Raw genomic sequence first — 12,845 nt, 5'->3', positions numbered from 1 at the left:
CCATGCTGGCGAAGGGGGTGAAAAGAAACTACCCGGAGACAAGAAATACGGAAATAATTTAGATGAATGAAAATAAAAATATTTCATTAACATTTGATGCTGTCAAAGGCATGGACTGTACAGGCAGCTGGAATCAGGACCAAGGAGTGAAGGAAGAGTCGGCCCATTGGGCATGCGCAGGATAGTAGGAGAGTTTATCAAGGATAGAAATTATGTAATTTGGGGTCAGGTAGGTGTGTGAACTAAAGCTAATTGTCAGAGATTTAACCCGAGCTTCATTTTCCTTTTGTCTATTTAACATTGCTATATGACAAATTCTGTGCTCTCAGGTTGAGGAAAATTGTAATGTAGATACTACAACATAAACAATGAAGCCTTAAAATAGTACGTTTTAAAACTTATTTTTATCAGTGTTTCTGATTATAACACAATACAAAGTGCTGAAACAGTGGGCAGATCAGTTTCCCATTGTACATTTCAGTTGTGGCTCTCACACACATTCTGCATCCACTTATTCAGGTGATACGTGCTACTCCCACAGCCCAAAATTGCACAAATTTGCATGGCTTCAATCATATGTTTATTCAAATAGGATCCTGTCAGCATGCCAAGTTACAATGCAAAAGAAAATGGTGCAAGTATATACCTCCCTCCTCAACTCCATCCAAGGACCCAAACAGTCTTTCCAGGTGAGACAGAGGTTCACCTGCACCTCCTCCAACTTCATCTATTGCATACGCTGCTCCAGATGTCAACTTATTTACATCGGCGAAACCAAGCGCAGGCTCGGCGATCGCTACGCTCAACACCTGCGCTCGGTCCACGTTGGCCAAACTGGTCTCCCAGTGGCCGAGCATTTCAACTCCCCCTCCCGTTCCCAGTCTGACCTTTCTGTCATGGGCCTCCTCCAGTGCAAAAGTGAGGCCCACCAGAAATTGGAGGAACAGCACCTCATATTTCGCCTGGGCAGCTTGCAGCCCAGTAGTATGAACATCGACTTCTCCCACTTTAGATAGTTCCTCTGTCCCTTTCTTCCCCTCCCCCTTCCCAGATGTCCCTCTATCTTCCTGTCTCCACCTATATCCTTCCTTTGTCCCGCCCCCCTGACATTAGTCTGAAGAAGGGTCTCGACCCGAAACATCACCCATTCCTTCTCTCCTGAGATGCTGCCTGACCTGCTGAGTTACTCCAGCATTTCGTGAACTAATTTATACAATCACAAGATTATAACAGAAAATTAGAATGTCAAATAGTGATTAAAATTATCCAATGTTATGGAAATCAGAAAAGACATGATTAGTCAGGAGACTCCACAACTTTACATACACATGGACGTGCAGAACTCATTCAGAAGTCTATTGATAGTTATAGAAATCATACATTTCATTTCATTCTCCCCCCCAAAACAAAAAAAAATGCTTGTTATTCATCGCCACAATCTCGCTCACTCACCAAAGCATAAAGCAATAAAACATAGAAACATACAAAATAGGTGCAGGAGTAGGCCATTCGGCCCTTCGAGCCTGCACCGCCATTCAATATGATCATGGCTGATCATCCAGCTCAGTAACCTGTATCTGCCTTCTCTCCATACCCCCTAATCCCTTTGGCCACAAGGGCCACATCTAACTCCCTCTTAAATATAGCCAATGAACTGGCCTCAACTACCTTCTGTGGCAGAGAATTCCACAGACTCACCACTCTCTGTGTGAAGAAATGTTTTCTCATCTCGGTCCTAAAAGACTCACCCCTAATCCTTAAGCTGTGACCCCTGGTTCTGGACTTCCTCAACATCGGGAACAATCTTCCCGCATCTAGCCTCTCCAACCCCTTAAGAATTTTATGTTTCTATAAGATCCAACAAAAATCATCGTAGTTTTGCACAAATGAACCATAAATACACCTAGTTAATAGTTTTGAAAGCAGTATTTTCTTACCTCAAAGAAGCAAAACTGGAAAATACAAATGAAACGCAGGTCTGTATACATGCCGGCGAGAATGTTTAGCACGAGTGACCTATGACATGGGCATGCACACCGGTAGAAGTCAGTGCGCCAAACTACCACAGCACCTCCCTTGTCGGCGGGTTTGACATGTCGGGGTTGCTGCAGAGTGAGCGGAGGGCTGTACATTCAGAGGGGGAGGTTAGAGTAGGTAAGGAGAGTGGAAAGGTTGAGACGGTTGATGTCACGCCGGCAGTTAGAAATAAAATGGTCTAAAGAGGGAAGAGGGCCGTCCGGGGTAGTCCAAGAGGATGGGGGACTGGTGGAGACAGGAGAAGCGGGTCATCAACGGGTGGCGAGGTCTTCTTCCCATAGAAAAAGGTGTAGAGGTGATGGAAGAAAAGCTCTACGTCGTGGTGGACCCGGAACTCGTTGAGGTGGGGGCGGAGGGGAACAAAGGTGAGGCCTCTGTTGAGGACAGACCGTTCGGTATCAAAAAGGGGGAGGTCAGGGGGGATGGTGAAGGCACGACAAGGGTGGGGGTTGGGGTCGGAGGAGGGCCGGGGAGTAGATGGAGGCCGAGGCGATGTCTGGTGGAGGGATGGTGGGTGTTCAAGCAGGAGGGGGGCATGAGGACTATTGTGTGGGTGGGGAGTAGCTAGGGCCACCTGGTTAAAATGGGAAGAACCAGTGGGGGGGGGGGGGGGGGCAGTAGGACCCAGCACAGTCAGACCCAGTGGTGTGGGAGTCTGCATCGTGGAGACTGTGGGCCCGGTGATGAGCCTGGGACTCGGGTAAGGCAACGGCTGTGGCGCGGTGGAGTGGCGAAGGTCGATGGAGCCGCTGGTGGAGGCACGCGGGGGTTGGTCCAGGTCAGCAGACAATGTGTCGATACCCCCGGTTAGCGGATGGCCGGGGAGGCGGCGAAGGTCGACGGCGGCCCTGGGGAGGCGGTGAAGGTCAGCGGCCGCGACCCCGGGGAGGAGGAGAGAGTCGGTGGCCGTGGCACCGGGGAAGCGGTGAGACTTGGCGGCAGTGGTGGTTGTGGCACCAGGGAGGCGGTAAGAGTTGGCAGCGGTCCCGGGGAGGTGCTGATGGTTGACGATGGTGGCAGCTTCGGTGGTCCGAGCCTGGGATCGGCCGGGAAGGCGGTGAGGGTGGGAGAGGCGGTGAGTATTGGTGCTGCTCCTCGTGGCAGCAATGGCATCGTGGGTCTGGGCCTCGTGGTTGTCGGGCAGGCGGCGCCATCCAGCAATGGAGCCCCGGGCCTGCAGGCGGTTGAGTTGAGGAGTGTCGGTGGAGGGACCGGTCTGGGGGCGGGTGTGCTGTATATTATGGTAACTGTAACTTTAAGAACTTGAGTACTAGGATGGTATGATTTGTGTCATGTGATATATTCAATATCTTATCAGTTGAGAATATGTGTGAGTACGCGCAGTGTACATTTGCAAAAATAAAGACCCACACTGGCAACAGCGTGTACTGAAAACCTGGGCTTGTTTCTATCTACATGCTGAAGCCATAATATCTTACAATGAAGACGAGGATTGGATGGAGTTTCTGAACTCAACCTTTAAATACAGTGCAGGACTCTTTTGTAATATGAAGTTTTAGAGTCATAGACACATAGATTGATACAGTGTGGAAACAGGCCCTTCGGCACAACTCGCCCACGCCGGCCAATAATGTCCCAGCTACCCTAGTCCCACTTGCCTGCGCTTGGTGCATAACCCTCCAAACCTGTCCTTTCCATGTACCTGTCCAACTGGTTCTTAAACGATGGGATAGTCCCAGCCTCAACTATCTCCTTTGGCGGGTAGACATAAAATGCTGGAGTAACTCAGCGGGTCAGGCAGCATCTCAGGAGAAAAGGAATGTGTGACGTTTCAGGTCGAGACCCTTCTTCAGACTGATGTCAAGGGAGGGGGCGGGACAAATATAGGTTGTAGTAGGAGACAGGAAGACTGGTGGGATAACTGGGAAGGGGGAGGGGATAGAGAGGGAAAGCAGGGACTATCTGAAGTTAGAGAAGTCAATATTGATACCGCTGGGGTGTAAACTGCCCAAGCGAAATATGAGGTTCTATTCCTCCAATTTACGCTGGGCCTTACTCTGGCAATGGAGGAGGCCCAGGACAGAAAGGTCAGATTGGGAATGGGAGGGGGATGTAAAGTGCTGAGCCACTGGAAGATCAGGTTGCTTAAGACGGACTGAGCGGAGGTGTTGAGTGAAACGATCGCCGAGCCTTGGTCTCGCCGATGTAGAGAGGTTGACACCTGGAACAGCGGATACAGTAGATGAGGTTGGAGGAGGTGCAGGTGAACTTCTGCCTCACCTGGAAAGACTGTTTGGGTCCTTGGATGGTGTCGAGGGGGGAGGTAAAGGGACAGGTGCTGCATCTCCTGCGGTTGCAGGGGAAAGTACCTGGGGAGGGGGTGGTTTGGGTGGGATGGGACAAGTGGAACAGGGAGTTTTGGCAGGAACGGTCTCTGCGGAAAGCAGAAAGGGGTGGAGATGGGAGGATGTGGCCAGTAGTGGGATCCCGTTGGAGGTGGCGCAAATTTTGGAGGATAATATGTTGTATGCGACGGCTGATGGGGTGGAAGGTGAGGACAAAGGGGACTCTGTCCTTGTTACGAATAGTGGAGGGGGAGCAAGAGCGGAGCTGCGGGATATTGAGACCCTAGTGAGAGCCTCATCTATATTTGGATTTGGATATTTTGGATTCTGAATCCGTGGCTACCTGCTGGAAAAAGGTTAGAAAAAGGTCATAATAGCAGTCGCTGGAGCTGATTTCTTAGTACTTCGCCGAGTTCCACACTTCGATCCGAAGGGTGATGCGAGTACCATCAGCGTGAAGTGGAAAGTGTTGCTGGATAAATTCGAGGCCTACGCCGACAGTCGCGGGCTCTTTCTTGATGAGAGTACGCCGGCGCAGAAGGCGCAGCGGAGAGCGTTGCTTCTCTTCGCCGCGGGGCCAGTGGTTTGAGAATTTTAAAAATTACTCCCTGACACCAGAATGAAGGAAGACTATAAGAAAGCCGTTGATGCATTGAACAGTCAATATGTGGTGGTGCCGAAGGCTACATTTCAACGCTATTACGCAAAACAGGAAGAGGGCGATACTGTTGCTCAATTTGTGAGGAGACTCAGATGGCTGTCTGAAGGATGCAAATATGTAGCTGCTGATGTGGAAAACCAGACATTGGATCAGGTTGTCCAGCATTGCAGGTTCGACAAGCTCAGGAGAAGGCTGCTAGAAAAAGGCGGTGAGTTAAACCTAAATGATGCTTTGTCGATTGCAGCAGCACTGGAAGCTGTTGAGGGACAATTTCACAGCATGAAATTGTAAGATTCCAAGACTGGGCAAGTTAATTAGCTGTCCCACGGTAGACCAAGAAGTAAGAAGAAAGACTGGATAGACTAGGCTTATACTCGCTGAAATTTAGAAGACTGAGGGGGGATCTTATTGAAACATATAAAATTCTTAAGGGGTTGGAGAGGCTAGATGCGGGAAGATTGTTCCCGATGTTGGGGAAGTCCAGAACCAGGGGTCACAGCTTAAGGATAAGGGGGGTCTTTTAGGACCGAGATGAGAAAACATTTCTTCACACAGAGAGTGGTGAGTCTGTGGAATTCTCTGCCACAGAAGGTAGTTGAGGCCAGTTCATTGGCTATATTTAAGAGGGAGTTAGATGTGGCCCTTGTGGCTAAAGGGATCAGGGGGTATGGAGAGAAGGCAGATACAGGTTACTGAACTGGATGATCAGCCATGATCATATTGAATGGCGGTGCAGGCTCGAAGGGCCGAATGGCTTACTCCTGCACCTATTTTCTATGTTTCTAAGCCTGAACGTGAAATTGAGTGTTACAGGTGTGGCAACAAGGATCACATAGGGAAAGATGCATGTTGTCCGGCAAAAGGTAGAACATGTAGGAAGTGTGGAGGCAAAGATCATTTTGCAAAGAAATGTAAGAGTAAGACCATGGAAAATACAAATGATTACAACAAGAGTGAATCTTTCAAGGCAAGGGAGAAAGGGAAGTCCAGTGACAAGACAGACCGTGGCCGAAAAAGAAGAGTCACGTTCGATGATTTCGGAAGTGATAAGGACAGTGATGAACCTGGTGAGCATGCTGTTAAGAGGAATTATCAGTTTGCACTGAATGGTAGCCATCTGCAGGAAGTTGCAGTGACAATCGGAGGTGTTACAGTGTTAGTGATTGTAGATTCTGGTGGCGGTTGCAACGTAATTGACAGATCACTGTGGGAATGCTTGAAACAGCAGAAAATCAAGTGCACGTCAAGGAGATGTAGTAGGAAGTTATATCTATACACTGCAACTGAACCATTGCAGACCATTGGATGTTTCACGGCTAAAGTAGAAGTCGGAGATAGAAAAACTGAGGCAGAATTCGTGGTGATAGAGGAGAAAGGAGAGCCCCTGCTCAGTAGAGGTACAGCTCGAGAGCTGGGAGTGCTTCACATCGGAGTGCAAGTCAATTCAGTGCAGTCATATGATGACATGAGGCAGGAATTTCACTCAGTATTCCAAGGGGTTGGAAAATTGAAAGGCCGGCAAGTGAAGTTAGCCATACAATGTTGTATCGAGGAGCGGCAGCAGGGTGGCAGTCAAGTCTCCAGAAAGTATTATCTACAAAAGGAATGTATCAAGTGGAAAAAAAGTACATGTCGAGAGACACTCCAATCGAGAGGTCCCAAAGTCCACCGAGAGCTACCGATTCAGAGGGGCCAGACGACATCCCTAAGGTGGTGACCGGTGTTCCTGACCCAACCAGCATTCCTGAGGTGGTAACCAGAGTTCCAGAGGCAGCACGCTGCGACGCAGATGATGAGCAGAGATGGCATCTGGATGACAACACTTTGGCAGATTCAACAGACTCTGATGTTCTTGTGCCAGCTGGTAGACCAAAGCGTGAAAGGAGAGTCCCCAAAAGATCCGACGATTGGTTTTGTTTAGTAATTATATGATGTTTGTTTAGAGGCAAAGGAAGCTTACAAGTTATTATTTGTATTGAGGGAAATAAATAGTTTGTAGATTTGTATTAAGGGGAAAAAATAATATAATAATTTTTAAGAGTAAAGAATTGTTTAATTGGGGGAAAGAACACAGTAATTTAAAGTTTAATTCTGGTAAAGGAGGGATGTCATGATGATGAGTCATGATAATGATAGGCAAATATCATGATCTTTGTATCAGGTGGCTTGAGAGTAGGAAGGTGTGCTTGCTATGTACTGCAAGGCCGGAGGCTGCAGTCGGGAGAGACAATAAACATAGAAACTAAGTAATGTAACTTATAAAGATTGTGTCTGCATCATTATTCCACATTTGAAGCGGAGATGTGACACCGTTCTAATCAAGAATTTGGCTATCTCTGCTTTAAAAATATCCACTGACTTGGTCTCCTCAGCCCTCTGTGGCAATGAGTTCATGGAGCAACTACCCTCTGACCAAAGAAATTCCTCCTCACAATTACTGCAAAAAGTAAATACAAAATGATGCACTGGGGCTGATCTTGAACTCTGAGCCTCCTGGAAATGCAGGGCAGTCCTCAGACCTGTGGTGGTCCCCAAGATCCAGGCATTAGAAAGATCAGCCTTAGTGCACATGGACCAGGACAGGCGCGAGGCGAATGACCACTCGCTCTATAGACAATAGACAATAGACAATAGGTGCAGGAGTAGGCCATTCAGCCCTTCGAGCCAGCACCGCCATTCAATGCGATCATGGCTGATCACTCTCAATCAGTACCCCGTTCCTGCCTTCTCCCCATACCCCCTTACTCCGCTATCCTTAAGAGCTCTATCCAGCTCTCTCTTGAAAGCATCCAACGAACTGGCCTCCACTGCCTTCTGAGGCAGTGAATTCCACACCTTCACCACTCTCTGACTGAAAAAGTTCTTCCTCATCTCCGTTCTAAATGGCCTACCCCTTATTCTTAAACTGCAGCTATTATTTTATATGGAACCCTTGCAACTCCTCTGCTGGCTTCAGAATCTTCCATCAGTCCCCGTCCTGTCACACTCCCCACATCTATGGTGACCATTGGCGCCTGTTTGATTGGAACGGTTCACCCTCCAGTTGTCCAGACCAAGAACCTGTGGAATGATTGCAGGATAGCTTTTCTCCAGCAGCCATCAGGATCCCACAGGTAACTCCCTCCAGTGACTTAGCAGAGGTGGCATAGACCGCTCACCCATTATTGAATTAAATAATGGATACTTCTTGAACACCCTCCCTTATGATTTTTCTGCGTGCAGTGTTAATTCTGATCATGAAGTGAGAACCCGATTAAGCTTTATTTCTTCAATTACTAAGTCACAAGGAACCGTCTGTTAAGCGTGTTGCCTCAACACTCTCCTGTGGATTGTTTAAAAATGACACCACCATGTGTTCTTATTTCAAATACTATGAACACAAATTAGCTCATTTTGATTTTTATTTTAGCTCAACCTTCCACTCTGATGAGTCAAATATGTTTAACTCAAATGAAATTAGTAATTTTTCCCAGTAAATGAAATATGGACCAATTGTGATATACCAGTGCAGGAGATTGAATCATCTGATTGACACTAACCTCTGAGAGATATAAAACTTTGTAAACATTTTTTTGAATGTAGAAAATCAGAACAATACACTATCGAACTCTGTAAGAGGAAAGTTCTGAAATTACGAGGGTTCTGCTTTTCCAGATACTTTAGTTCCAATAGTCAAGCAGATATTTGTGTCTTACATCAGAGCACTCCAGCAACATCTACAATAGGCTTCATCTTTGCAATTTCAGGTTGTCAAGAAGCCCATGGTAAAGTTGCAGACACTCCCCTGCATCAATTCCAGGAATTGGCAGCTTTCAGATGAGTGATAGGTGTACGGAACAAGCTGTCAGGAAAAGTGGTTGATGTTGGTACTTTGGCAATATTTATAAGACATTTGGATAGGAAAGTTTAAGAGGGATGTGATTAAATAGGTCTGGTTTAGATGGGCAACATGGTTGGCAAAAACAAGTTGAGCCGAATGCTTGTTTCTCAACTATATGTCTACTTCCCTGTAACATTAAGGGCTCAGGAGGCATAACAGAAATTATGGAATAGGGCAGGGATAAGCTTTGTGGTTACAAATAATATGCTAATTCCTGCTGGCGCTGATCCATACATGTCTGTGGTGGAGGTTAAATCTTTTTCACGAAGGTAATCTTTCAGAAAGCAGTCAGCCGGGATGGAGTCATACTGGCTCAGGGACACATACTGGCAGCTCAACAGGCTTGGGTTTCGATTTTTCAGATGAGATAGAGAGGGGTTAAAGAGGTGGAGGAGTTCCTTTACTAATCAGGGATAATGTCACAATGTCACTCAGAGAGGACATATTGGAGGGTACGTCTACTGAGGCATTATGTGGTGAGCTAAAAAATTAATGGGTTTTGTATATTAAAGGCCTCCCAATAGCCAGTGGGAGATAGAGGACCAAATACGTAGACAGATTACGGAAGAATGAAAGAACCACAGGGTTGTTGTAGTGGGTGACTTTAATGTCTCCAATATTAACTTGGACTTACTCAGGGCAAGAGGATTAGACTGGGCAGAATTTGTTAAGTGTATCCAAGAGGGTTCCCTTAAACAATATGTGGATAGTCTAATTCGAGGAGGGACCACACTGGACTTTGTATTGGGAAACAAGCCTGTCCACAACTCCATAAGTTGTATGATTGTTTTGAATGGGGACAGGTGGAAGTTGGGGAAGGTAATTGGGGCAAGGCAGATTACACTGTCATTAGGCAGGAGCAAAGGAGGTAGATTGGGAGCCGTTATTATTGGGTAAGACCAAAAATGACATGTGGGAGTCATTTAAAGGCCAGCAGATCAAAGTGCATGATCAGCATGTTCCAGTAAGAAGGAGGGTTAAGGACGGCAAGGTACAGGAACTGTAGATGACCAAAGAGGTTGTAAACTTGGTCAGGAAAAACAAAATGTCGGGTTTAAGAAGGTGACATCAGATGGAACTTATGAGGAATATAAAGTGAGTAAGAAAGAACTCAAGTGGGTGATTAGAAGGGCCAAAAGGGGCAATCAAAGCTTTTCACTGTACCTCGGTACACATGACAGTAAACTGAACTGAACTGAACTGTTGGATTCAGGAAAATCCTAAGGCTTTTTAAACATTTGTTAAAAACAAGAGGGTGACCAGGGAGAAGGTAGAACCGCTCAAGGACAAAGGAGAGAATCTATGCTTTGAGTCGGAGGATGTAGTTAAGGTAGCCCGGCAACGAACCCTAAGGCACACCACTAGTCACAGGCCTCCAGTCTGAGCAGCAACCTTCCACCATCACCCTCTGCTTCCTTCCAACAGAGTATTTTGCATCTGCATTCACCGTGGAGGAGAAGGAAGGCAGCGAGATCAGTGTGGAGAATCCAAATATGCTAGGACAGTTTGAGATGGAGAAGGAGGTGGTGCTGAGGCTCTTGAAGACCCGGGCCTGATGGGATCTATCAAGTTATTTAAGGTAGCATGAGAAGAGATTGTGGGGCCTGTGACGAGGATCTTTGTTTCTTCTCTAGCCACAGGCGAGGTCGTAGACGACTGGAGAGTGACCAATGTTGTTCCTTTGTTTCAGACCAGGGCGGGTGAACCTTACATCAGTGGTAGGGAAACTATTGGAGTGAATTCTACCATGTGGAATAGACATCTCTTTCTGACCATTTGAAGGTAGCCTAATCTCCAGGGCCTAATCAGATAAATCCAAAGACATTATGGGAAACTAGAGAGGAAATTGCGGGAGCCCTGATTGAAATTTATAGGTCGTCCTTAAATACAGGAGAGGTGCCGGAAGACTGGAGGGTGGCAAATGTGCCTCTTTTCAGGAAGGGCTGCAAGGAAAATGCTGGGAACAAAAGGCCGGTGAGATTAACATCTGTAGTTGGTAAGTTACTGGAGAGTACTCTGAGGGTTAGTTTATACGGGCATTTGGATGGGCAAGGGCTGATTAGGGATAGTCAGCATGGTTTTGTACGTGGGAGGTCGTGTCTCACAAATCTGATTGATTTTTTTTTTGAAGTTGTGACCAAAAAGTTCGATGAGGGCAGAGCTGTATATGTTGTGTACATGGATTTCAGTAAGGCATTCGACAAGAGTTTGCATGGTAGGCTGCTCTGGAAGGTTAGATCGCATGGGATCCATGGAGAGATAGCTGAATGGATAGCAAATTGGCTCCATGGAAGGAAGTAGATGGTGATGGTGGAAGGTTGCTTCTCAGACTGGAGGCCTGTGACTAGTGGTGTTCCTCAGGGTTCGTTGCCGGGCTCATTACTGTTTGTCATCTACATCAATGATTTGCATGAGAACATACAGGGCAAGATTAGCAAGTTTGCTGATGATATAAAAGTTAGTGGTTTTGCAGATATTGAAGATGGTTATGAAAGATTGCAGCAGGATCTGGATCGATTGGCCAGGTGGGCAGAGGAATGATTGATGGAATTTAATACAGATAAGTGTGAGGGTTGCAAATTGGGACGTCGAACAAGGGCAGGACCGACACAGTAAATGGTAGGCCTCGGGGTAGTGTTGTAGAGCAGAGTGATCTAGGAGTACAGGTGCATGGTTCCTTGAAGGCCGAGTCGCAGGTGGATAAGGTGGTCAAAAAGGCTTTCAGCACTTTGGCCTTCATCAGTCAGAGTATTGAGCATAGACGTTGGGAGGTCATGTTACAGTTGTATAAGACGTTGGTGACACCACTTTTAGAATATTGTGTTCAGTTCTGGGCACCATTTATAGGAAAGATATTGTCAAGCTTGAAAGGGTTCAGAAAAGATTTGAGGTTGTTTCCAGGACTAGAGGGTGTGAGCTATAGGGGGAGGTTGAGTAGGCTGGGTCTCAATTCCACGGAGCGTAGGAGGATGAGGGGAGATCTTTTTCGAGATAAACAAAGTCATGAGAGGAATAGATTGGGTAGATGCATAGTCTTTTGCCTCGGGTAGGGGAATTAAGGACCATATGTTCAAGGTGAGGGGGAAAAGATTTAATAGGAATCCGAGGGGTATCTTTTTCACCCAAAGTGTGGTGGGTGTATGGAACAAGCTACCAGAGGAGGTAGTTGAGGCTGGGACTATCCCATTGTTTAAGAAACAATTAGACAGGTACATGGATACAGACCAAGCGCAGGCAAGTGTGACTAGCGTTGCCGGGACATTATTGGCCAGTGTGGGTGAGTTGGGCCGAAGGGCCTGTTTCCACACTGTATCACTCTATGACTCTTTTGGATTTACTCCCATTTGGAAGTGAATGGGCTAATTAGGAATAGCCAGCATGGCTTTGCACACGGCAGGTCGTGTCTTATGAACGATTGTGTTTTTGGAGGAGGTGATAAAAGAGAATGATGAAGGTAGAGCAATGGATGTTGTATATATGGTTTTAAAGTCAAGTCAAGTCAAATTTATTTGTCACATACACATACACGATGTGCAGTGAAATGAAAGTGGCAATGCCTGCGGGTTGTGCACAAAAAGAATTACAGTTACAGCATATAAATAAAGTTAATAAGTTACTATTATTGTTGACAAAAATTTAGTCTCTGGGGTTATAAAAGTTGACAGTCCTGATGGCCTGTGGGAAGAAGCTCCGTCTCATCCTCTCCGTTTTCACAGCGTGACAGCGGAGGCATTTGCCTGATCGTAGCATCTGGAACAGTCCGTTACTGGGGTGGCAGGGGTCCCTCATGATCTTGCTTGCTCTGGATCTGCACCTCCTGATGTATAGGTCCTGCAGGGGGATGAGTGTAGTTCCCATGGTGCGTTCTGCCGAACGCACTACTCTCTGCAGGGCTATCCTGTCCTGGGCAGAGCTGTTCCCAAACCAGACTGTAATGTTGCCGGACAGGATGCTCTCTACA

This window comes from Rhinoraja longicauda, chromosome 2 (assembly GCF_053455715.1).
Source record: "Rhinoraja longicauda isolate Sanriku21f chromosome 2, sRhiLon1.1, whole genome shotgun sequence".
In the NCBI taxonomy this organism is placed as follows: domain Eukaryota; kingdom Metazoa; phylum Chordata; class Chondrichthyes; order Rajiformes; family Arhynchobatidae; genus Rhinoraja; species Rhinoraja longicauda.
This window is presented reverse-complemented; position numbering follows the sequence as displayed.